General features: G+C 39.3%; 1 pseudogene; it reads right to left on the bottom strand.

Annotated features, from left to right (window-relative positions):
- Positions 1 to 21320: 21320 nt before the first annotated feature.
- Positions 21321 to 21438, bottom strand: LOC119873133 (annotated as a pseudogene).
- Between the last annotated feature and the right edge of the window lie 2711 nt (positions 21439 to 24149).

The raw sequence follows: 24149 nt of genomic DNA, 5'->3' as shown, positions 1-24149 counted from the left end.
TCCCAAATGGAGTACCTGAGTACAATCAGGCATTCTGTCTTAATTAGTGTGCTTTATTTTCCTCCCAGAAACACTGAGCTAGCTGAAAGTCATTAGTTTTCTAGTTTGTAACTTACAATTAAATATTATAGGTTGCAGGCTTTACTAGGAATGCCTCATCAGTAAAGTAGCTCAGCCTAGCTTAGTTTTAAATCTCTTTGCCCTTATCTAGCAGGGGAGCCTTTGGGTGAAGATGTGGAAACTTAAAAAAGAATTTGTATTCTGTTATAGTAAGTGCATGACGATATTTCAGTTTCCTCAAGGGAAAAAAATCAGATAGCAGAGATATGGGGTTAAGCCCTTGTCCACGTGATTTAATACTGATATATGATAATGATAATACTATTGTTGGTTTCGATCAGGATTTGCTTTTACTCATCAGCTATTTCAGCGAGGTGTAGAGGAGGATGGGGAGGTATTTAGTAGAATAATGGTATTAGTAGAGTAAGAGATTCAGATTTGTGTACCCCCCCTCCCAAATTTTACCAAGAAACCCAACCCAAACTTCTTAGTTCTCTAAGAAGCAATTCATATGAAATCGATGCTGTGCTAGTTAGAAATTGCATTTGTGTGTGTGTATTTCTTCTGTAACCACCACTCTGAAGTCCACCTCCTGTCTCCTCCCAGCCAATAACCCTCCAAAATCCACTGCTGGGACAATTTGGTGGTGCGGCTATCTGACCTGTGGACTTGCACTATAATAAATGTAGCATTGGTTTTGATAAACCAATCACATTGCAGGACCTCAGTGACTTTGGATCTGTCTTGGTATTTAATATTCAGGTGACATTAGTAGAACTGCTGAACAAATCGGTTGCTGGCATCTGTGGCAGGTCCAAGTTTTACCCTGCACCAGAAGAGGTTAGGTGCTACCACTGATTTATAGAAGTTGATGTTGGTCTGGAGCTTGGGGCTATGCTGGCGCCATGCTGTCTGCTGGCCTTTCAAAGGGAATGCTGGCCTTCCTAATTTGGCTTAGTATTTTTTGGATGACCCGTGTGTTTTGGACAGTATGCTGCCTGTGTGGCAGAGTGTAGTGGCGCCATTACCAGAAAGTGGCTCTGCATTACCAGAAAGTGTTGCTGGCCGAGTCCTTATGTAAGCTGTGTGCTTTGTGACCGTAGCCAGCCTTAGGCTTCAGTCCTTGTTACCAAGCGAATGCACCAAATGGGCCTGGATCAGTTGTTTGTATTTGTCTGTACGCAGTTGACAAAACAGGGCAGTTTCAGAGTGTTTTGACGATCACAGTAGGTTAAGGAGAAAGCTGTTTCCACAGTATTTGGAATGTGCAAATGTGTACTCCCAAGGGAGATGGCATAGGGTTTATTAAGTAAAATCTATTACGCTGCGCTGCTGTTGCATCGATGAAGTTAGAGCACTCTACATTTCACACATGCAATCAGAAAATGCCGGGGAATATTTTTTGCCACCGGTTGAAGCACAGAAGCTGTTCCCCAGCCCCTAACACAATGTATGACAATGAATATGCACTCAAAATATGTGTGAATAGATGTGTGAACAAATGAACACATTTAATTAGTAGCTCTCAAAGTCAAGTTCTGCAAACTGTGTTAAAAATTTCCATAAAGCCTTGATACTGTTCCTTGCTCTTTTCCTCTACCTGTTACATAGCCAAGATTATATCACCCCACCTAAGTTGTCTGAAGCTACAGAATGTTTCTCAACCAATGATGGTGAGAAACTAATCCAGGAGACCTTTTCCTGGGATCTTAGAAAAAAGTTGGAGCACAACTTCAGTGCCTTCTGAGAAGTTAACTGAGATTGCGAGGGGTACTCATCTCAACCCTGCAGAAAATAGCAGGAGTTCTGAGAACTGAAGAGAGTGGAAGTCAGCAATGACTCACACATGGGAGTCATCAGCTCCAGAGTCGGTGCCACATGTGAAGCGTGGCTACACTTGATTCTATTGCCATAGCAAGGAAAATGTTGTTTTCAGAAGGTTGTTGTAGATTTTGAAGCTGTTGGGGAGAAGGCTGCAAGAGCGGTTTTCTCTCCATGTGAAAGGGCACAGCCACTTAAAAGGTGCTGGAAAAATAATACGTTCAGAAGTGCAGACCCCCGGGAGAACCCAGTGCGTCAGTGGCAATGATGGAAGAAATAAAGATCAAAACAAATACAAGAGGACAGGAAAGAGTCCGAAACGTGCCTTCCCTCCCCAGCCGATGTGCTTCACATGGAAGGGACACAGAAGGAAAAGTTCATCCTTAAAAAAAAAATTACTTTTAATTGAAGTCTAGTTGACGCACAATGTCGTATTAGTTTCAGGTGTACAATGTAGCGATCTGACACTTGTGTACATTACGCAATGCCTCACCACCATAAGTGAAGTCACCATCTGTCATCAGTCATTACAATATTCACCATATTCCCTGTGCTGTCCTTTTCATCTCCCTGACTTATTTTTTTTTTATAACTGGAAGTTCAGATCAGCATAAAATAGCCTTTTAAACACCATGTAAGTATAAAATCCTCATAGAAGGCACATCTGCTTTAGATTGAAAACTATTGTGTTTTTTTGTTTTGTTTTAATCACAAAGAGTTAACATAGTCGTTTGATAGAGTGAGAAAAAGCAGTGCAGCCTATTTGTTTCCAGTTATTTCCTCTATAAGGGTAAATAAAACCCTTCCTTATATGTGTTACTTATATGTGTTACTAAGGGTCTTCTAAAAATAAAACAAAAAAACAAACAAAAACTGGTGGGAAGCCCAGGTGACATGGAAATAATCGAGGGATTGTGTCGGGAAAGGCTCTGGCCCAGCAGGCACATCCTGGGTTCCATTACTTGGGTGCCCCCTCCCTCCCCATTTCCCTGTTTGAAGTGGCTGGGTGGACTGCCCATACCTGGAAGCTGATAAGACAGATGCACTGCACACTCTCATGGTTTTCCAAGAAAAATAGCAAAGAATGCACTTGTGTTGGGGTACGGGAGTTGCTGACTGGCACCGTCTCTCAAGAATCAGCATGCCAGCATTTCTGCCTCCTCTCATGTTCCCAAGCTGATTCTCAGCTCAAAACGAATAAAATCGATGTGTCTTTGTAAATCAATGAATACAAATCCTCAGTTCATTCTTTAAGTGTTGGCGTGCCAGTATGAAAGCATTCCCCTCTGTTCAGAACATTACTCTGCTGACAGTGTTTGCAAGAGAGGGCATTAAGCAGATGGAGTTAGCCCTAACTTTGTGTATGTTTGTTCATATTAATGACAATTCAACTAATATTGATTGAGCACCAGTCTGAGGTCCTGGGATCAGGGTAGTGAGCAAGTCTTTCTTTTTTTTTTTCTAAGATTTTATTTATTTATTCATGAGAGACACAGAGAAAGAGGTAGACACACAGGCAGAGGGGGAAGCAGGCTCCATGCAGGGAGCCTGATGCGGAACTTGATCCTGGGACTCCAGGGTCATGCCCTGAGCCAAAGGCAGGTGCCCAACCACTGAGCCACCTGGGCATCCCGGTGAACAGGTTTTTACTCTCAGAAGCTTCAGTATTGAAGGGAAGGTCTTTTTTTTTTTTTTTATTGGTGTTCAATTTGCCAACATATAGAATAACACCCAGTGCTCATCCCATCAAGTGCCCCCCTCAGTGCCCATCACCCAGTCACCCCCACCCCCTGCCCTCCTCCCCATCCACCACCCCTAGTTCGTTTCCCAGAGTTAGGAGTCTCTCATGTTATATCTCCCTTTCTGATATTTCCCACTCATTTTTTCTCCCTTCCCCTTTATTCCCTTTCACTATTTTTTATATTCCCCAAATGAATGAGACCATATAATGTTTGTCCTCCTCCAATTGACTTACTTCACTCAGCATAATACCCTCCAGTTCCATCCACGATGAAGCAAATGGTGGGTATTTGTTGTTTCTAATGGCTGAGGAATATTCCATTGTATACATAAACCACATCTTCTTTATCCATTCATCTTTCTATGGACACCGAGGCTCCTTCCACAGTTTGGCTGTTGTGGACATTGCTGCTGGAAACATCGGGGTGCAGGTGTTGAAGGGAAGGTCTTGATTATTTTTGAGGTGGTATTGAATGGCAAAGTTAAACACTAAACAAAACTTGTGTGGTATTATGGGCTATGTATAACTCCTCAAAGATTTCATACTTCTGTTGGGGAATAACATCAATATCAAAATTGCTATTATGAGTGGCCATAATTAAAGAGAAGAAAACTCAAACCCCAGAGGCTTGTGATGGTAGGAGAGCTTTTTCTCAGCTGCCCCACAAGGAACATCTGTGGGATGCTTTCTTAGTTGAAGGAAATTTAGCTTTCGTCCTCTCTCCCAGCTAACTGTTCTGTGTTTTGGGGTTGCAAAGCGTACATTCACAGTTCCTTGACTTATATTTCAGGCAAACTTTCATACACAAGGCACAAGCTTAATGGCCAGTTCAAGGTCCCTTCTCACTATGTTGTATCCTATTATTTTGCATAATAGTAACTGTACCTCAGAGCCGCAGAGATGCCAGAACAATTTCCTCTGGGGACTCTGGAACCTCTCCTTGAGGTTGAGCAGGGCATGGGGAAGGAGACCTAACCATGTTCCTGTGGAGGAGCACACCTGCTTAAAACCACGGCTCCCTTGGAGCTTTGCTCACGTCTGGCTTTGCTGTCTCCTTTTACTGGAAGTAAAAGCCTTAAGACTATTAGTTCTAGCGGGATAGGTTTTCCCTGGCAGTTCGTCTTTTTGCTTCGCTTGCCCCGGGCCTGCTTGCCTCTTGACACTAAGTGTATGTTCCTTTTCTGTGGATCATTTATTTGGCCAGCTTGCCCGTGAAGATGTCCTCAGCCCTCCACTACCCCCCCACGCCTTTGTACCCTCAGTAAGGGAGAGCTTTGATTTGAGGAAATCCGAGCGAGGGGCGAGGGAGCAGGCGGGCGAGGGGCAGTCGGGCCCAACCAGCCGCAGGTGCGGTTCTGCCCACCCTGAGCGCAGCGCCGCTCTCCGCCCGCAGCCAACATGCATAATCGTAGGCAAACAAACAGGCCTGCCAGGAGGGGCATCCCACAGCTCCTCAAGACAGAGCAACAGTTCTTGGCTCCTGGATCAGTAAAATTATCTATTTTCAAAACAATCCTTAAAAAAAGAGAAACTAACAAAGGGGATAGTGTTGTTTATGTAACTTTTTTGTAAGGTTATAAAAAGTTTTTCTCCCTGGGTACAGAATGGGTACGGTACGTGTTCCCAAGCCTAGAGAGGTTGTTTGGGAAAGCAGTGATATCTCTTGGGATTTTCCTTTGCTAATGACTTTCCTTTCTCCCTCATGGGGGGAGAAAACAAAAAACCACAACCCTTTCTGCTCTGAAAGTTCTTAAGAATGGTTGTGGGGTGCTGGGTACGCTGGATCCTCTCTCTTGCTCAGGAGCTCTTGTCAGGCCCTAGGAGGTGGAGAGACTGGTGGGGCAGCCGTGGCTCCCTGTGTTGGAGATGGGCTGAGGTGTAGCGGGACGGTTCTAGCAGCTCCTCCAGCTCCAACCCGGTATCCGGGGCCTCTCTGGATGCCTACCAAGACCTCATGCACCCTGGGCCGAACACTTGCACTTTGAGAGCTGCTTTTTCTTACTGCCTCTCGGCCATCAGCTTCCACTAGCATTCCGCGGGTTCATCGAAGTTAGTATAACTGAAGCCCACCCGGAAAGAGGGCAACATAGACTATGTGTTGGGGGAGTCAAGGCCTTCCTTACAGACTTCAAGAGGCCTTGAAAAAAATGGAATCAAATTTTTAAAAAATCCACAAATAGATTCAAAACCTTATGTTCTCAGAAAGCTTCTGTAGAGGGAAAAGCAAAGATGAAAGAGAGCAGAGGGCACCCTGCCATCTTAAACAAGGAGGGCAGAAGAAATTATTGTGAAGTCTTTGTAGAAGGAAGAATGTCCAGACACAGAGATGAATACAAGGCTGACTTGAGGACCAGGTGAAATGGAATTGCCCCATCAGTGACTTTGCACCTGGCACAAGTACCATCATCAGTAAGAAGCGTTTCACAACAAATTTCAACTCCATGCCACATTCTCATCTCAGCTCCAGGCTGAGACTGGACCTGCTCTTGTGCCCCCTTTGGGATCTTGAGGACGTTTCATTTCTCTATGTCTCTTGGCTTTGGTGAGAATTTTCAGATATGTCTTAACTTGACTCATTTGTTCAGCGAGAATCTTGAGGACACAATGAGGAGTGAGGATATTGGGCCAAAGCTCCCTCTGTTGGTGTGGACTTTGGGGAAAACATGAAAATCTTACTTTTGCTTATATGAATTTTAATGCTTTTATTTTTATTTATTTTTTAAAAATATTTATTTATTTATTATTTATGATAGACATAGAGAGAGAGAGGCAGAGACACAGGAGGAGGGAGAGGCAGGCTCCATGCCAGGAGCCTGACGTGGGACTCGATCCCGGGACTCTAGGATCGCGCCCTGGGCCAAAGGCAGGCGCTAAACCACTGAGCCACCCAGGGATCCCCTAATGCTTTTATTTTTAAAGTACATCTTTCTCTTCTGTGATTTTGGAGGACAATTTTCATGCACCAAGCATTAATTTAGGATCTACCAAGTGCCATCACAGAGCAGAAGGTAGAGAGGGCGTGGTTTGTGTCGACATAGCTTTGGGCAAGGTTTCCCTGAAGTGGGCTTTGTCAAATTGAATAGAAAAGCCCCTCAGGTGGAAATGAGGGAGGAGAACATTTCAAGGATAGCTGAGTCCCAAAGTCAAGAAAAAGAAGGACTTGAAAGGGGCAGTGGTAATTCATGAGTGAGGACAGCCAGTCAGGTGGTGGGGCAAGGGAAGTCAGTGAGGTCAGGGTCCTATACAAGTGGAGTTCAGATTTTATCTGGGCATTCGCCTAGAATTCCTCATCAGTGTCATGATGTGGGAGGTGTAATGGACATTTTTCAGACTGTTCCGCCAACCCCCAAATTCTCTTGTGCCCCTTTGTCAATTCCTCTCCTTACTTCCAGCCCCAATCTAATTTGACTTTCTTTTTTTAAAGATTTTATTTATTTATTTATTCATGAGAGGCACAGACAGAGAGAGAGAGAGAGAGAGAGAGAGAGAGGCAGAGACACAGGCAGAGAGAGAAGCAGGCTCCATGCCGGGAGCCCTACGTGGGACTCGATCCTGCGACTCCGGGATCACGCCCTGGGCCGACGGCGGTGCTAAACCGCTGAGCCACCCAGGGATCCCCACCTCAGGGATTTGACTTTTTGTCTTTGGGGTTCTGCCTTTCCATAAATGGATCCTACAATATGAGGCTTTTGTCTCTTTTTTTTTTTTTCCATTTAGCATAATGCTTTTGAGGTTAATCCCTATTTTTATGGGTATCAGTTCATTCCTTTTTATTGTTGAATAATCTGATACTATTTGATTACATCACAATTTGCTTAGCAATTTACCAGTTGATAGACATTTGGCTCCCAGTTTTTGACTGGAAAGTTGTCATAAAACTGTTTTGACTATTGTGCATAAAGTCCTTCTATGGATATAAGTTTTTCTTAGGTAAATACATAGGAATGAGTTCATTGGGTCATATGGTAAATATATGTTAAACTTCATAAGAAACCACTAAATTGTTTTCCAAAGTGCTGATGGAAACGTACAAGGTTATAATCAAAGTATGAATGTTCCAGTTGCTTGGCATCCTCAAAAGCATTTGGTATTGTCAGTCATTTTAATTGTACTCATTTTAGCAGATCTGTAGTGGTATCTTCTGGTGCTTGTGATTTCTCATGTTTTATAATGTGCTTATAAATTATACTGTTAGAAAATTTCAGTTTCCAATGGTTCATGGTCAATGTTGACCTTAAAAGTAAAGCACTCAGTTATTTTACCAACAAAATGGGTTCATTCTGGAATAACAGAGGAATTGCAACTCAGGGCATGCAAACTCTGGCAAACCACAGGCAAGTCTGGAGATCATATGAAAAGAATGATACTTTATAGAGAAGAGGGGGAAGTTGAGAGGGGCTTTTTGAATAAAAGTCCATTGGAGAAAAGTGAGAGTTCAGAGTGGGGACAGTTTCTTATTGGCTGAATTGTGGTAATTTTTTAAGTAGCTGAGGTTGTTGCTGGGCAAGGAGAAAGTCTTCCTTCTTATTAGGGACTGCAATTGAGGCCATGGAGTGGTAGGACATGAGAACTCCCCCATCTGGCCTCCTGACTGCATGTTTTTAAATTTAATATTATTATTTAAACATTTTTTAATTTAAATTAATTTTAATTAACATAGAGTGTAATAGTTTCAGAAGTAGAACTTAGTGATCCATTAGTTTCATACAACATCCAGTGCTCATTCATCAAACGCCTTCCCTAATGCCCATCACCCAGATACCCCTTACCCCTCTAGCAATCCTCAGTTTGTTTCCTATAGTTAAGAGTCTCTTATGCTCTGTATCCCTCTCTGTTTTTGTCTTATTTTTCCTTCCCTTCCCCTGTATTCATCTGTTTTGTTTATTAAATTCCACATATGAGTGTAATCATATGGTATTTATCTTTCTCTGACTGATTTCACTTAGCATAATACCCTCTAGTTCCCTCCACGTTGTTGTAAATGGCAAGATTTCATTGTTTTTGATGGCTGAATAAAATTCCATTGTGTGTGTGTGTATATATATACCACTTCTTGTTTATCCATTCATCTGGATAATGGATGGGCATCTGGGCTCTTTTCATTGGGGTGCATGTGCCCCTTCGAATCACTGTTTGTATCCTTTGGATAAATACCTAGTAGTGCAATTGCCGGGCTGTAGAGTAGCTCTATTTTTCAGTTTTTGAGGAACCTCCATACTGTTTCCCAGAGTGGCTGCACCAGCTTGCATTCCAATCAACAGTGTAAGTGGGTTCCCCTTTCTCTGCATCTTCACCAACATCTGTCATTTCCTGACTTGTTCATTTTAGCTACTCTGACTGGTGTGAGGTGGCATCTTGCTTTGGTTTTGATTTGTATTTCCCTGATGAGGAGTGATGTTGAGTATTTTTTTCATGTGTCTATTAGCCATCTGGATGTCTTCTTTGGAAAAGTGTATCCATGTCCATTTCTTAACTGGATTTTTCGGACATTAAGTTTGAGAAGTTTTTTTGTAGATTTTAGATAGTAGCTGTTATCTGATAAGGCATTTACAAATATCTTCTCCTCTTCTATCGGTTGCCTTTTATTTTGTTGACTGCTTCCCTTGCTTTGCTAAAGCTTTTTATCTTGATGAAGTCCCAGTGGTTCATTTTTGCCTTTGTTTCCCTTGCTTTTGAAGATGTGTGTAGCAAGTAGTTGCTGCAGCCGAGGTCACAGAGGTTTCTGCCTGTGTTCTTCTCTAGGATTTTGATGGATTCTTGTCTCACATTTAGGGATTTCATCCCATTTGAGTTTATTTTTGTGTAAGGTATAAGAAAGTGGTCCAGTTTCATTCTTCTACAAGTGACTGTTCAGTTTTCCCAACACCATTTGTTGAAGAGACTTTTTTATATTGGATACTCTTTCCTGCTTCATCAAAGATTAGTTGATCATAGAGTTGAGGGTCCATTTCTGGGTTCTCTATTCTGTTCCATTGATCTATGTGTCTGTTTTTGTGCCAATACCATACTGTCTTGATGATTACAGCTTTGTAATACAGCTTGAAGTCCGGAATTGTGATGTCTCTAGCTTTGGTTTTCTTTTTCAACATTCCTTTGGCTATTTGGAGTATTTTCTGATTCCATTCAAATTTTAAGATTATTTGTTCCATCTCTGTGAAAAATGTCGATGGTATTTTGAGAGGGATTGCATTGAATGTATAGATTGCTCTAGGTAGCATAGACTTTATAGCAATATTTGTTCTTCCAAACCATGAGCATGTAACATTTTCCCATTTCTTTGTACCTCTCTCAATTTCTTTCATAAGTGTTCTATAGTTTTCAGAATACAGATCCTTTTGCCTCTTTGGTTAGGTTTGTTCCTAGGTATCTTATGATTTTTGGTGCAATTGTAAATGGGATCGATTCCTTGGTTTTCTTTCTTCTACCTCATTGTTAGTGTGTAGAAATGCAGCTGACTTCAGTGCATTGATTTTATATCCTGCCACTTTGCTGAATTTCTTTTTTCCATTCTAGAAGTTTTTGAGTGGAGTCTTTCTGGTTTTCTATATAGAGTAACATGTCATCTGTGAAGAATGAAAGTTTGACTTCTTCTTTGCCAATTTGGATGGCTTTTATTTTCTTTTTGTTGTCTGATTGCTGAGGCTAGGACTTCTAGTACTACATTGAACAACAGAGGAGAGAGTGGGCATCCCTGTCATGTTCCTTACCTTAGGGGAAAAGCTCTCAGTTTTTTCCCATTGAGGTTTATATTCACTGTGGATTTTTCATATATGGCTTTTATGATATTGAGGTATGTTTCATCTATCCCTACACTACAGAGAGTTTTTATCAAGAAAGAATGCTGTATTTTGTAGAATGCTTTTTCTGCCTCTATTGAGAGGATTGTATGGTTTCTTGTCCTTTCTTTTATTAATGTGGTGTATCACATTGATTGATTTGTGAATGCTGAATCACCCTTACAACCCAGGAATAAATCCCATTTGGTTGTGGTGAATAATCCTATTCATGTACTGTTGGATCCTATTAGCTAGTATCCTGGTGAGAATTTTTACATCTATGTTCATTAGGTATATTGGTCTGTAATTCTCCTTCTTAGTGGGGTCTTTAGTTTTGGGATCAGGGCAATACTGGCTTCATAGAATGAGCTTGGAAATTTTCTTTCTATTTCTATTTTTTGAATGGCTTTAGAAGAATAAGTATCAATTCTTCTTTAAATGCTTGATAAAATTCCACTGGGAGGCCATCTGGCCCTGTATTCTTGTTTGTTGGGAGATTTTTGATTACTGATTGAATTTCTTTGCTGGTTATGGGTCTGTTTAGGTTTTCTGTTTCTTCCTGTTTCAATTTTGTATTTTATATGATTCTAAGAATGCATCCCTTTCTTCCAGATTGCCTAATTTGTTGGCATATAATTGCCCGTAATATTCTCTTATAATTGCTTGTATTCCTTCAGTGTTGGTTGTGATCTCTCCTCTTTCATTCGTGACTTTATTTAGGTCCTTTCTCTTTTCTTTTTGATAAGTCTGGCTAGAGGTTTTTTGAACTTATTAATTCTTTCAAAGAATCAGCTCCTAGTTTTGTAGATCTGTTCTGTTTTTGTTGATTTCTTTACCATTGATGTCTCCTCTAATCTTTATTATTTCTCTTCTCCTGCTAGATTTAGGTTTTATTTGCTGTTATCTTTCCAGATCCTTTAGGTGTAAGGTTAGCTTGTGTTTTTTAGCTTTTCTTGTTTCTTGAGAAAGGCCTGTATTGCTATATACTTCTCTCTTAGGACCTCCTTTGTTGCATCCAAAGGTTCTGAACTATTATGTTTTCGTTTTCATTTTCATTTGCTTCCACTTATTTTTTAAAATTCTTCTTTAATTTCCTGGTTGACTTATTCTTTAGTAGGATGCTTTTTAACTTCCATGTACTTGTGTTCCTTCCAAATTTTCTCTTGTGATTGAGTTCAAGTTTTAAAGCATTGTGATCACTCAAAATCACTTGGCATCAGGGAAATACAAACAGAACCACAATGAGATACTATCTCACACCACTCAGAATGGCTAAAATGAACAAGTCAGGAAACAATAGATGCTGGTGAGGATTGGAGAAAAGATGAACCCTCTTGCACTGTTGGTGGAAATGCAGCCACTCTGGAAAACAGTATGGAGTTTTCTCAGAATGTTGAAAATAGAGCACCTGGGTGGCTTAGTTGGTTAAATGTCTGCTTTCAGCTCAGGTCATGATCTCAGAGTCCTGGGATCATGTCCTACATTGGGTTCCCTGCTCAGTAGGAGGGAACTCTGTCCCTCTCCCCTGCTTGTAATCTCCGTCTCTTTCTCAAATAAATAAACTCTCCAAAAAAGAAGTTGAAAATAGAGCTACCCTATGACCCAGCAACTCCACTACTAGGGATTTATCCCAAAGATACAAATGTAATTATCTGAAGGGGCACCTGCATCCCAATGTTTATAGCAGCAATGTCCACAATAGACAGACTATGGAAAGAGCCCAGGTGTCCACTGACAGATGAATGGATAAAGAAGATGTGGGGTGTGTGTATGTGTGGGTGTATGTAGTGGAACACTACTCAGTCATCAAAAAAAATGAAATCTTGCCACTTGCAATGACATGGATGGAACTAGAGGGTATTATGCTAAGTGAATTAAGTCAGTCTGAGAAAGACAATTACCATATTATCTCACTCATATGTGAAATTTAAAAACCAAAACAGGATTACAGAGAAAGAGGAAAAAATAAAATGAGACAAAATCAGAGAGGGATACAAACCATAAGAGACTTTTAATCATAGGAAACAAACTGAGGGTTGCTAGAGGGGAGATGGGGTAACTGGGTGATGGACATTTAGGAGGGTATATGATGCAATGAGCACTGGGTATTATATAAGATTGATAAATCACTGACCTCTACCTCTGAAACTAATAATATGTTAATTAATGCAATTAAAATAAAAAAGAAAATGTTATAACAAAAATAAGTTTCTTTTTTATTTTTATTTTTTAAAGATTTAATTTATTCATGAAAGACACAGAGCAAGTCAGAGACATAGGCAGAGGGAGAAGCAGACTCCCTATGAGGAGCCTGATGTGGGACTCAATCTCAGGACCCCAGAATCATGACCTGAACTAAAGACACTCAACCACTAAGCCACCTAGGTGCCCCCCAAAATAGGTTTTAAAATAAAATAAAACCTTGTTTTAGAGAAAACAAGCAAACAAACAAATCAAGCATTATGGTCTTAAAATATGCAGGAAATTATTCCAGTTTTTTGGTACCAGTTGGGATCTGATTTGTGACCCAGTATGTGGTCTATTCTGCTAAATGCTTCATGTGTACTCGAGAAGAATGTGTATTCTATTGCTTTAGGATGAAATGATCTGAATATATCTGTGAAGTCCATTTGACCCAGTGTGTCATTCAAAGCCCTTGTTTCCTTGTTAATCTTCTGCTTAGATTATCTGTTCATTGCTGTGAGTGGGGTGTTGAAGTCCCCTGCTGTTATTGTATTATTATTAATATGTTTTTAAATTTTGTTATTAATTGGTTTATATAATTATCTGCTCCCAAGTTAGGGGCATAAATATCTACAATGTTAGATCTTGTTAGATAGACCCTTTTATAATATAGTGTCCTTCTTCATCTTTTATTACAGCCTTCAGTTTAAAATCCTTTTTGTCTGATATAAGGATTGCTACTTCAGCTTTCTTTTGATAAACGGTTCTCTACTCCCTCACTTTCAATTGGGAGGTGTCTTTAGGTCTAAAATACCTGTTTCCTTCCCCAGATTAGGGAAGTTCTCAGCTATAATTTGTTCAAAAAAAAACCTTCTGCCTCTCTCTCTTCACTTTCTGGGACTCCTGCCATTCATATTAATTTGCTTTATGGTATCACTGATTTCTGAAGTCTCCCTTCATATTCCAGTGGTTGTTTTTCTCTTTTTTTCTCAGCTTTCTTATTTTCCATCATTTTATCTTCCTTATCACTGACTCCCTCTCTTATTTATCCTAGCTGTTAGAGCTTCCATTTTTTTACTGCATCTCAGTAATAGCATTTTTAATTTTGGCCTGATTAGATTTTAGTTCTTTTATTTCTATAGTTAGGGATTCTCTAGTGTCTTCTATGCTTTTCTCAAGCCCAGCTAGTATCTTCATAATCATTTTGAATTCTACTTTTGACACCTCACTTATATCCATATTTGATTAAATCCCTGGCAGGGAGTACTTCCTCCTGTTCTTTCTCTTGGGGTGAGTTTCTCTGTCTTAGCATTATGTCCAGAAGAGAATAGAAGAAAGATAGAGAAAAGAACAAAACAATGCCATAAAAAACAAACAAACTAAACTAACTAGAAGAAAACAGAAACAAAACAAGAAAAAAATCAAAGAAGAAGTAAAATAGAACAAAACAATAAACTAGATCCTGGATATATTTTGATCTGTTTGTTAAAAAAAACTAGATTCCAGGGGCACCTGGGTGGCTTAGGTCATGATCCCGGGGTCCTGGGATTGAGTCCCACAGGAGACTCCCTGAGGGGAGGCTCCCTCTGCCTATGTCTTTGCCTCTCTCTCTGTGTCTCTCATGAATAAATAAATAAATCTTAAAAAAAAAAAAGATGCCAAAATAGGAAAGAAAGACTTATATATAGGGGTGCCTGGGTGGCTCAGCGGTTGAATGTCTGCCTTTGGCTCAGGATATGATCCTGGATTCCCTGGGATCGAGTCTCACATCGTGCTCCCTGCGAGAAGCCTGCTTCCCCCTCTGCTTATGTCTCTGCCTCTCTCTCTCTGTGTCTCTCATGAATAAATAAATCTTTTTTAAAAAAGACATATATATACAAAAATAAAATACAATGCAAGGAAACAATAAATAAATAACCAGAAAATTTTAAAAAGAATTGGAAAAATAAGAATATAACTAAAAAAAAAAAAAAAAAAACCCACAACAACCCTGAAGGACTAAAGAATAATAGACTGCAAATGCTATATACTGTTTTCCCCAAGAGCTGAAGTTTTGCAGTTCTCTCTGATGGTTAAACTTGGTATTAGCCGGTTGTTCCTGCTGGCCTTTTGGGGTGAGAGGCCTGCTGCCCTGATTCTCAGGTGTCCTTGCTTCGGTGGAATCGTGCTCCGCTGGCCAGGGGGCTGGGCTCAGTGTAAGTGGCTCGGGCTCGCACTAGGTGGCGCTGTTTTGCTCCTTCCAGCACTGATGCGAGGGATGAAAACGGCAGCGCTGGACTCCTTAGCCCTGGAGCTGAAAGGTCCGGCCCCTCACTCTTCGGGGAGCCCTCACAGGAAGGCAGTCAGTCACCCTTGTGTCTCCCTGGTTTCTGTCCAAACTCTGCGGGTTTTTTATTTCAGGCACTTGACGCAGGTTCCATTCTCCAAACTTCAGGGACTCTTGCGGCATGCACCTGCACTGCTCCCCGGGGGGGGGGGGGGGGGGGGGGGGCTGGTCCTCGCCACGCTTCTGCCTTTTGGGGGGCCCCGCCAGGAGAGCGGCGGCGCGCTGGTGCCGCAGTTCACCGCTTATGGCAACGGAGAGCAGAAAGCTGGCGCGCAGACTGCGCCTTTGGTCGGCTTCCCGCTCTGATGCCTGGGAACTTTGCTGCCTGGGGATGGAGGCAAAGTTCTTCTGACCCTGGGGAGCCTGAGGCCGCGCCGTCCCACCTGCTCCGGCCCTGTTCACCACCCGAGGCCCGCGAGGCCGGGGCGCCCCCTGCTGTAGCCGACTTCGAAAAGTTCCCATTTTGTGCTCCACTGAACATAGTAATCCGCAGTAGCCTCCTTAAGAGGGCCCCCTCCCCTCGCAGCACCCCGATAATATAACACCCTACATTCATGCCTCCACACCTCCCACCTTCCTAAAAGCTGTCACTTTTCTATTTGTAGGATAGCAGCATTTCTTTTCTCAGATCTCTGATAGATTTTGCTGGTGTTCAGAATGATTTGCTAACTGTCTAGCTAGCTGAATTCCAGGGATCAGGGAACTTAGGGTCCCCTACTCCTCCACCATCTTCACTCCTCCTTTAAATTATTTTTAAATTAAGTTTTTAAATCTTAATTCCAGTGTAGCTCATGTTCAATATTATATTAGTTATGGATGAACAAAATAGTGATTGAACAATTCTATATATTACTCAGCGCTCATCATAGTCCCCATCACCTATTTCACCCATCCCCTCACCCATCTCCCCTCTGGTAGCCGTCAGTTTGCTCTCTATAGTTAAGAGTCTGTTTCTTAGTTTGTCTCTCTTTTTATCTTGATATTTGTTTGTTTCTTAAATTCCACATATGAGTGAAATCACAACGGATTTATCTTTCTTTGACTGACTTACTTGACTTATCATAATACTCTTTAGCTCCATCCATGTGGTTGCAAGTGGCAAGATTTCAAAATTTGGTTATTGGAAATAATGTTGCAATAAACATAGGGGTGATTAGTATCCCTCTGAATTTGTGTTTTTGTATTTTTTGGATAAATATCTAGTAGTGCAATTGCTGGATCATCGGGTAGTTCTATTTTTAACGCTTTTGAGGACTCTTCATACTATTTTCCACAGTGGCTGCACCAGCTTGCATTCCCACCAGCAGCACATGGTGGTTCCCATTTCTCCACCTCCCCACCAACACTTAGTGTTTCTTGTGGATTTGGTTTAAGCCATTCTGACGAGTGAGAGGGTATCTCATTGTAGTTTTGATTTACATTTCCCTGATAGGTGATATTGAGCATCTTTGCATGTGTATGTTGGCCATCTGTATGTCTTCTTCGGAAAGATGTCTGTTCATGTCTTCTGCCCATTTTATAATTGGATGATTTTGTTTTTTGGGTGTTGAATTTGATAGCTACTTTATAGATTTAAACACTAACCCTTTTTAGTTAGGATATGTTATTTGCAGATAGCTTCTACCATTCCAAAGGTTGCCTTTTAGTTTTACTGACTGTTTCCTTTGCTATGCAGTAGCTTTTTATTTTGATGTAGTCCCAGTATTCTATTTTTGCTTTTCTTTCCCTTGCTTCAGGAGATATATCTAGAAAAATGTTGCTATGGCCAATGTTAGAGAAATTATTGCCTTGCCCTCTTCTAGGATTTTTGTGGTTTCATGTCTCACATTTAGGTCTTTAACACATTTTGAGTTTATTTTTGTGTACGGTAAAAGAAAGTGGTCCAGTTTCATTCTTTTGCATGTAGCTGTCCAGTTTTCCCATAACCATTTGTTGAAGAGACTGTGTTTTGCCCATGGCATATTCTTGTTGAATACCAGTTGATCATATAATCATGGTTTTGTTTCTGGGCTTTTTATCCTGTTGGGCTGATCAATGTGTCTATTTATGTGTCAGTACTGTACTGTTCTGACTACAGCAGCTTTGTTGTATAACTTGAAATCTGGAATTGTGATACTTCCAGCTTTTTCTTTCTCAAGATTGTTTTGGCTACTCAGGGTCTGTTTTTGGTTTCACACAAATTTTAGGAATATTCTCATTATGTGAAAAATCCTTGTTTTTTTTTTAAATCCCTGTTTTGATAGGGATTGTGTTAAATGTGTAGATTGCTTTGGGTCATACAAACATTTCTATAATATTTGTTTTTCCAATTCCTGTGCTTGGAATATCTTTCCATGCATTTGTGTCATCTTTAATTTCTTTCATCAATGTTTTATAGTTTTCTGAGTATAGGTCTTTGGCCTCCTGGGTTCAATTTATTCCTAGGTATTTTATTCTTTTGGTGCAATTGCAAATGGGATTGCTTTCTTAATTTCTTTCTGTTGCTTCAGTATTTGCATGTTAGAAAGGCAATAGATTTCCGTACATGGATTTTGTATCCTGTGACCTTACTGAATTTATCATTTCTAGTAGTTTTTTGTTAGCATCTTTAGGGTTTTCTGTATATAGTATCATGTCATCTGCAAAGAGTGAAAGTTTTCCTCTTCTTCCTTACCATTTTGGATGCCTTTGATTTCTTTTTGTTGTCTGATTGCTGTGGCTGGGACTTCTAGACCTGTTTTGAATAAAAGTGGTGAATGTGGACCTCCTTGGCATTCCTGATCTTAGGGGAACAGCTCTTAGTTTTTCACCATTGAGTATGATATTAGCTGTAGGTTTTTCACATCAGACCTTTATTATATTGAGGTGTGCTCTCTCTAAACCTACTTTGTTGAGGGTTATTATCAGGAATGGATGCTGCACTTTGTCAAATGCTTTTTCTGCATCTATTAAAAATGATTATATGGTTTTTATCTTTTCTCTTATTGATGTGATGTATCACACTGATTTTGCAAATACTGAGCCACACCTGCATCCTGGGAATAAGTCCCATATGATGGCTGGTGAATGATAGTTTTAATGTATTGTTGGATTTCATTTGTTGAGGTTTTTTGCACCGTGTTCACCAGAGATGTTTGCTTGTAGTTCTCTTTTTTTGTGGTGTCTTTATCTGGTTTTGGTATCAGGGTGATGCAGTCCTAGTAGAATGAATTTGTCAGTTTTCCTTCCTCTCTCCTGACTCCATTTTTTACAAAAGATTTTATTTATTTATTTGACAGAGAGAGCACAAGTAGGCAGAGGAGCAGTCAGAGGGAGAGGGAGAAGCAGGCTCTCTGCTTAGCAGAGAGCCTGGCCTGGGGCTTGGTCCCTGGCCACGCAGGTGCCTTTTTCCTTATCAAATTATTGCTCTACTGAGGTCCTTAATGGTTGTTGAATGAAAGCAGTGAGAACAGACTCAATCTGATAGGGGAAAGCATTTAGTCTTTCACCACAGAGTATGATGGTAACTATAGGTTTTCATATGCATTTGTTACCAGTTTTAGGGATGCCATTTATACTCATTTGCTGAGAATGTTTATCACAAATGGATGTTGAATGTAGTCAAATGTTATCTTCTGCATCTATTGAGATCCTCATGGGCTTTTTCTTTTTTCCCTCCTTAGTGGTGGATTGCACTGCTTGATTTTCAAATGTAGAACAAATTTTGCTTTGACCTTACTTGGTCATGATGTGTTATTCCTTCATAGTGATGGATTCAACTTGCTAATATTTTGTTGAAGACTTTTCAAATTTATTTTTCTTCATTGTTTTGTCTGGTTTTGTTGTCAGGGTAACGCTGGCCTCATAAATGAATTGGGAAGAGATTGAGTAGAACTGGTATTTTTTCCCCCCTTAAGTGTCCAGTAGAATTTATCAGTGAAATTATCTGAGCATGAAGTTTTCTTTGTGGGGACTTTTAAAACTAGGCCTCCAATTTCTTTAATAAATACCGGACTACTCAAGTCATATATTGTTTTTAAGCGAGCTTTTGTAGTTGAATGCCTTTTAAATCACCCGTTTTATCTAAGTTATCAAATTATTAGCCTTACATTCCTGGTTTTTCCTTACTATCCTTTTAATATCTTTGACATCTGTAGTGACTTTTCATTCATTCTCAATATAAATAATTCATGTCTGCCTTCTTCTAGATCAGTGTGGCTAAAGGTTTTTACATTTTATTGAAATTTTCAAAGAAAATTTGAATATGCCTCTGAAGCTTTTAGTTTCATGTATGTTCTGTATTTTTCTCTTTTCTATTTAACTGGTTTCTATTTTATCATTTGTTTCTTTCTGCATATTCAGATAAAACTTGCTCTTTTCCAGGTTTTTAATATAGAAACTTTAATTATTAAGACTTTTATTCTTTTTTAACTAGAAGCATTTAAGGTTATAAAATTTCACTCCAAGTACTGCTTTAGCTGCATTCAACACATTTTGATATGTTGTATTTTCATTCCATGCAAAATATGTGCTAATTTCTCTTGCCATTTCTCCTTTGGCTCAAGGGTTATCTAGGAGTGGATTGTTTAGTTTCCAAATCTTTGGGGACCTTCTGAAAATCTTTGTGTTACTGATTTCTTGTTTAGTTCCAGTCTGTTCAGACAACCTACTTTGTATGGTTTCAGTCCTTTTAAATTTGTTAATATTTGTTTTACGGCCCACTATATTGTCTATGCAGATGAGTGTTTGATGCTCACTTGAAAAAAAATGCTTATTCTACTTCTGGGTGGAGTATTCTATTAATATCAATTAGGTCAAGTTAGCTGAAGGTGCTGCTCAAGTCAACTGTATTATTGCTGATTTTTTGGGGGGGTATTTGTTCTATCAAATAGTAAAAGAAGAACATTGAAGTCTCCATATATAGTTGTGTGTTTGTCTGTTTTTTCCTTTTAGTCCTATCAGTTGTCCGTTACATAACTTGCTCTATCAGGTGCAAAGGTATTTAGGACTATTAGGTCTTCTTGATGAATTGGCGCCTTTATCCATAGGTAAATGCTTCTCTTTACCTTTGGAAATATTCTGAAGTTATCTTTGTTTGACATTAATATAATCTCTCTAACTTCTTTTTGACTAGTGTTCACATAGTAAATATTTTCCCATTCTTTTATTTTTAATATATCTGTATCTTTATGTTTATTTTTTTATTTTTTAATTTTTGTATCTTTATGTTTAAAGTGACACCTTGGGATGCCTGGGTATCTCAGTGGTTGAGAGTCTGTCTGCCTTTGGCTTGGGGCTTGGTCCTGGGTCTGGGGATAGAGTCCTACATGGGGCTCCCTCTGAGGAGCCTGCTTCTCCCTCTGCCTATGTTTTTGCCTCTCTCTCTGCGTCTCTCATGAATCAATAAATAAAATCTTTCTTTTTAAATTTTTTTTTATTTGCGATAATCACAGAGAGAGAGAGTGAGGCAGAGACACAGGCAGAGGGAGAAGCAGGCTCCATGCACCAGGAGCCCGATGTGGGACTCGATCCCGGGTCTCTGGGATCGTGCCCTGGGCCAAAGGCAGGCGCCAAACCGCTGCGCCACCCAGGGATCCCCAATAAATAAAATCTTAAAAAAAAAAAATAAAGTGACATCCTTGTGGATGGTTTTTTCTTTCAATCTGACAATCTCTACCTTTTAATTGTGTTAGATTATTTATATTTTATATAATCATTGCTATGGTTGGATTTATATCTCCATCTTGCTAGTTGTTTTCTACTTATCCTATCTCTGCTTTCATTCTGTTTTCCTATGTTCTTTCAAATTAGTTGGGTATTTTAAATAATTCCATCTGTCTCTATTATTGGCTTATTAGTTACATGTAATCTTGTATTTTTCTTTAAGTGCTTGCTTTGGATTCACAATAAACATCTTTAACTTTTCACATTTAGCCAAGTGAATACGTTTTTTAAAGATTTATTTTAGTGTGTGTGGGGGAGGGAGGGAGAGAGAAAGAGAGAGAGCGCGTGCGTGCGCACGAGAGAGAGAGAGAGAGAGAGAGAGAGAGAGAGAGAGAGAGAGCATATCTTAAGCCACCCAGGCACTCCAAAGTCAACAAATTTTTATTTAAGGAATTTTACATGTGATTCCTTCCACTGCCAATTACTGTAGTTCCTCCAAAGTCAGAATTATAATCTTTAAAATAGCTCTTTTAAAAAGAACTTTATTTAGTCCACAGTTGTCACTATCAGTTCTGTAATCTTTGAGATTCAGTTTATTTACTTCAGGGCCACGTTTAGGGTTAGTAGATGGATCTGGCTGGTTCTCAATTTCAAATATCCTCAATGTGAATGAGTTCAAATAATTTTCACCCCTAAACTATTACACTCTAGAACTATACAGATTATTGGGATATGCCAATATCTAAGATTTTAAAATGTTTCTATTAGGTCTTTCACAGAGTTTTAGCAGATATATCTTGTAGTTCTTTCAGACGGATCTAACACACAGTTCTGTGAAAAAAGGAAACTATGAGACGTTTCCAACAATATAGGTCTATAGAAAAAGCCCCATTGGGACAGACCTCAACCAAATAATTTATCTTCTAATAGTATAGTCTCATTTCTTCTGTTCTATCCTTTGTGCTATTGATTTACTTTTTGCCTCTCTGTATATTATTAAACTCACAATGCATAGTTACTACTTATGCTTTAGACAACTAATAATGTTTCAAAAATCCTAAACAAAAATAAAAAAAAAATCTATCTCCACTTTTTACCATCTTTAGGACTCTTCAATCCTTTGTATGAATCCAAATTTCAATCTAGTTTCAATCTTTCTGCCAGAAGAATTACCCTTTAACATTCATAATGCACAAGAGCTGGTAAGGCATTCTCTTTGTCTAAAAAATTTTTATATAATCATTATTTTTGGAAGATTTTTTTCTGGGCATAAAAATTCCGAGTGGACTTATTTTTTTTTGCTGTTGTTTATGCACTGTAAGACATTGTCACTTATGTTATCTTCAGGTTTACAATTTTTTTCTGAGAAAGTTTGCTATCTTTCTTCCTTATTATATAAGGTCATTATTTCTTTTTCTTTTTTTTTTTAAGATTTATTTATTTATTTATTTAGAGAGAGTGAAGAGAGAGGCAGAGACACAGGCAGAGGGAGAGGCAGGCTCCACGCAGGAAGCCCGATGTGGGACTCGATCCCAGGTCTCCAGCATCACACCCCAGGCTGCAGGCGGCGCTAAACCGCTGCGCCACTGGGGCTGCCCAAGGTCATTATTTCTTAATTCCCTGATTGCTGTCTAGTTTTTCTCTTGAATATTGATTTCCAGCAGTTTGATGTGTGTGTGTGGGGGTGTGTGTATATGTGTGTGTGTGTTTAATTCTGTTTGGAGTTCTCTGAGCTTCTTGGTTTTGTGGTTCATGAATTTTGAAAAATGTATAACTATTTTTAAATATTTATTTTGCCCCATTATTTATCTTTTCTCCTTTTGTAATGATTTCACAAGATCTTGAATGTGTTTTTCCCTCTCTTTTTTTCTCTTTGTGCCTCAGTTTGGATAATTTCTATTTACCTATTTACCTATTTTCAGATTCACTAAATCTTTTCTCTGCTTTGTTGAGTATGCTGATAAACCCATTAAAGGAATATTTCATATCTGATATGTTTTTATTTCTAGAGTTTTCTTTTTTTTTTTTTTAATTTTTATTTATTTATGATAGTCACAGAGAGAGAGAGAGAGAGAGAGGCAGAGACACAGGCAGAGGGAGAAGCAGGCTCCATGCACCGGGAGCCTGATGTGGGATTCGATCCTGGGTCTCCAGGATCGTGCCCTGGGCCAAAGGCAGGCGCCAAACCGCTGCGCCACCCAGGGATCCCTATTTCTAGAGTTTTCATTTGACTTAAAATTTTCATCTATCTGCTGAAATTCTCCATCTGTTGTTCTTGTTAAATTAGTTTTCATTTTCTTTGGATAAATACACAGTAGTGGAATTACTAGATCATATGGCATTTCTATTTTTAATTTTTTGAGGAAACCCTGTACTGTTTACTAGAGTAGTTGTGCCAGTTTACATCCCTACCAACAGTGCACAGATGTTCCTTTTTCTCCATATCCTCACCAACATTTGTGATTTACCTTTTCAATACTAGCCATTGTGACAAGTGTGAAGTGGTTTCTCATTGTGGTGTTTATATGCTCCTTGCTAATCATCAGGGAAATGCAATTTATGTATCTGATTGCCATCTGTATGTCTTTGGGAAAATGTCTATTAAGATCCTCCGCCCATTTTTTAATTGGATTATTTGGGGTTTCTTGGTGTTGAGTTGTAGAAGTTCTTCATATATTTTGGATATTAACCCCTTAATGGATATATCATTTGCAAAAATGTTCTCCATTCAGTAGATTACTTTTTCATTTTGTTGATAGTTTTCTTTGTTGAGTGAAGTTTTTTTTTTTTTAATTTGGTGTAGTCTCCCTGGCCTGAGAAGACAGATCCATAAATATGTTGCAAAAGCCAATGTCCAAGAAATTACTGCCTGTAGTTTCTAGGAGTTTATGGCTTCAGGTTTCATATTTGGGTCTTTCATTATTATTTTGGGTTTATTTTTGTGTATAGTGTAAGAAAGTGATCCAGTTTCATTCTTTTTCATGTAGCTGTCCAGTTTTCCTAGTATCGTTTGTTACAAAGGCTGTCTTTTCTGCATTGTATATTCTTGCTTTATTTGCCATAGTTAAATGATGATACAAGTGTGGGTTCTCTAGCCCTCAGTTCTCTGAGTTCTCTATTCTGTTCCACTGATCTGTTTTGTTTTTGTCCCTGTACCGTATTGCTTTGATTATTATAATTTTGTAGTATATCTTAAAATCTTTTTCAAGATTGCTTTAGCTTTTGTGGTTCCCTGTAATTTTATTTTATTTTATTTATTTTTTTTTTTATTTTTTTTTTTTGTTCCCTGTAATTTTAATATTATTTGTTCTAGTTCTGTGAAAAATGCTGTTGGTATTTTGAAAGGGTTTGCACTGAATCTGTACATTGCTTTGGGCAGTAAAATGGCCCTACATTTTAACAATATTTGTTCTTCTAGTCCATGAACACAGAATATCTTTCCATGTGTTTGCGTCATCTTCAGTTTCTCTCATCACTGTTTTGTAGTTTTCAGAGTACAGATCTTTGGCCCCCTGGGTTAAGTTTATTCCTAGGTATTTTATTCTTTTTGATGCAGTTGTAAATGGGATTATTTTCTTAATCTCTTTTTGCTGCTTTGTTTTTAGTGTGTAGAAACACA

This window comes from Canis lupus, chromosome 8, assembly GCF_011100685.1.
Source record: "Canis lupus familiaris isolate Mischka breed German Shepherd chromosome 8, alternate assembly UU_Cfam_GSD_1.0, whole genome shotgun sequence".
NCBI classification, from domain to species: Eukaryota; Metazoa; Chordata; class Mammalia; order Carnivora; family Canidae; genus Canis; species Canis lupus.
Note: the sequence above shows the minus strand (reverse complement) of the source record. Positions and strands in the feature narration are given on the sequence as shown.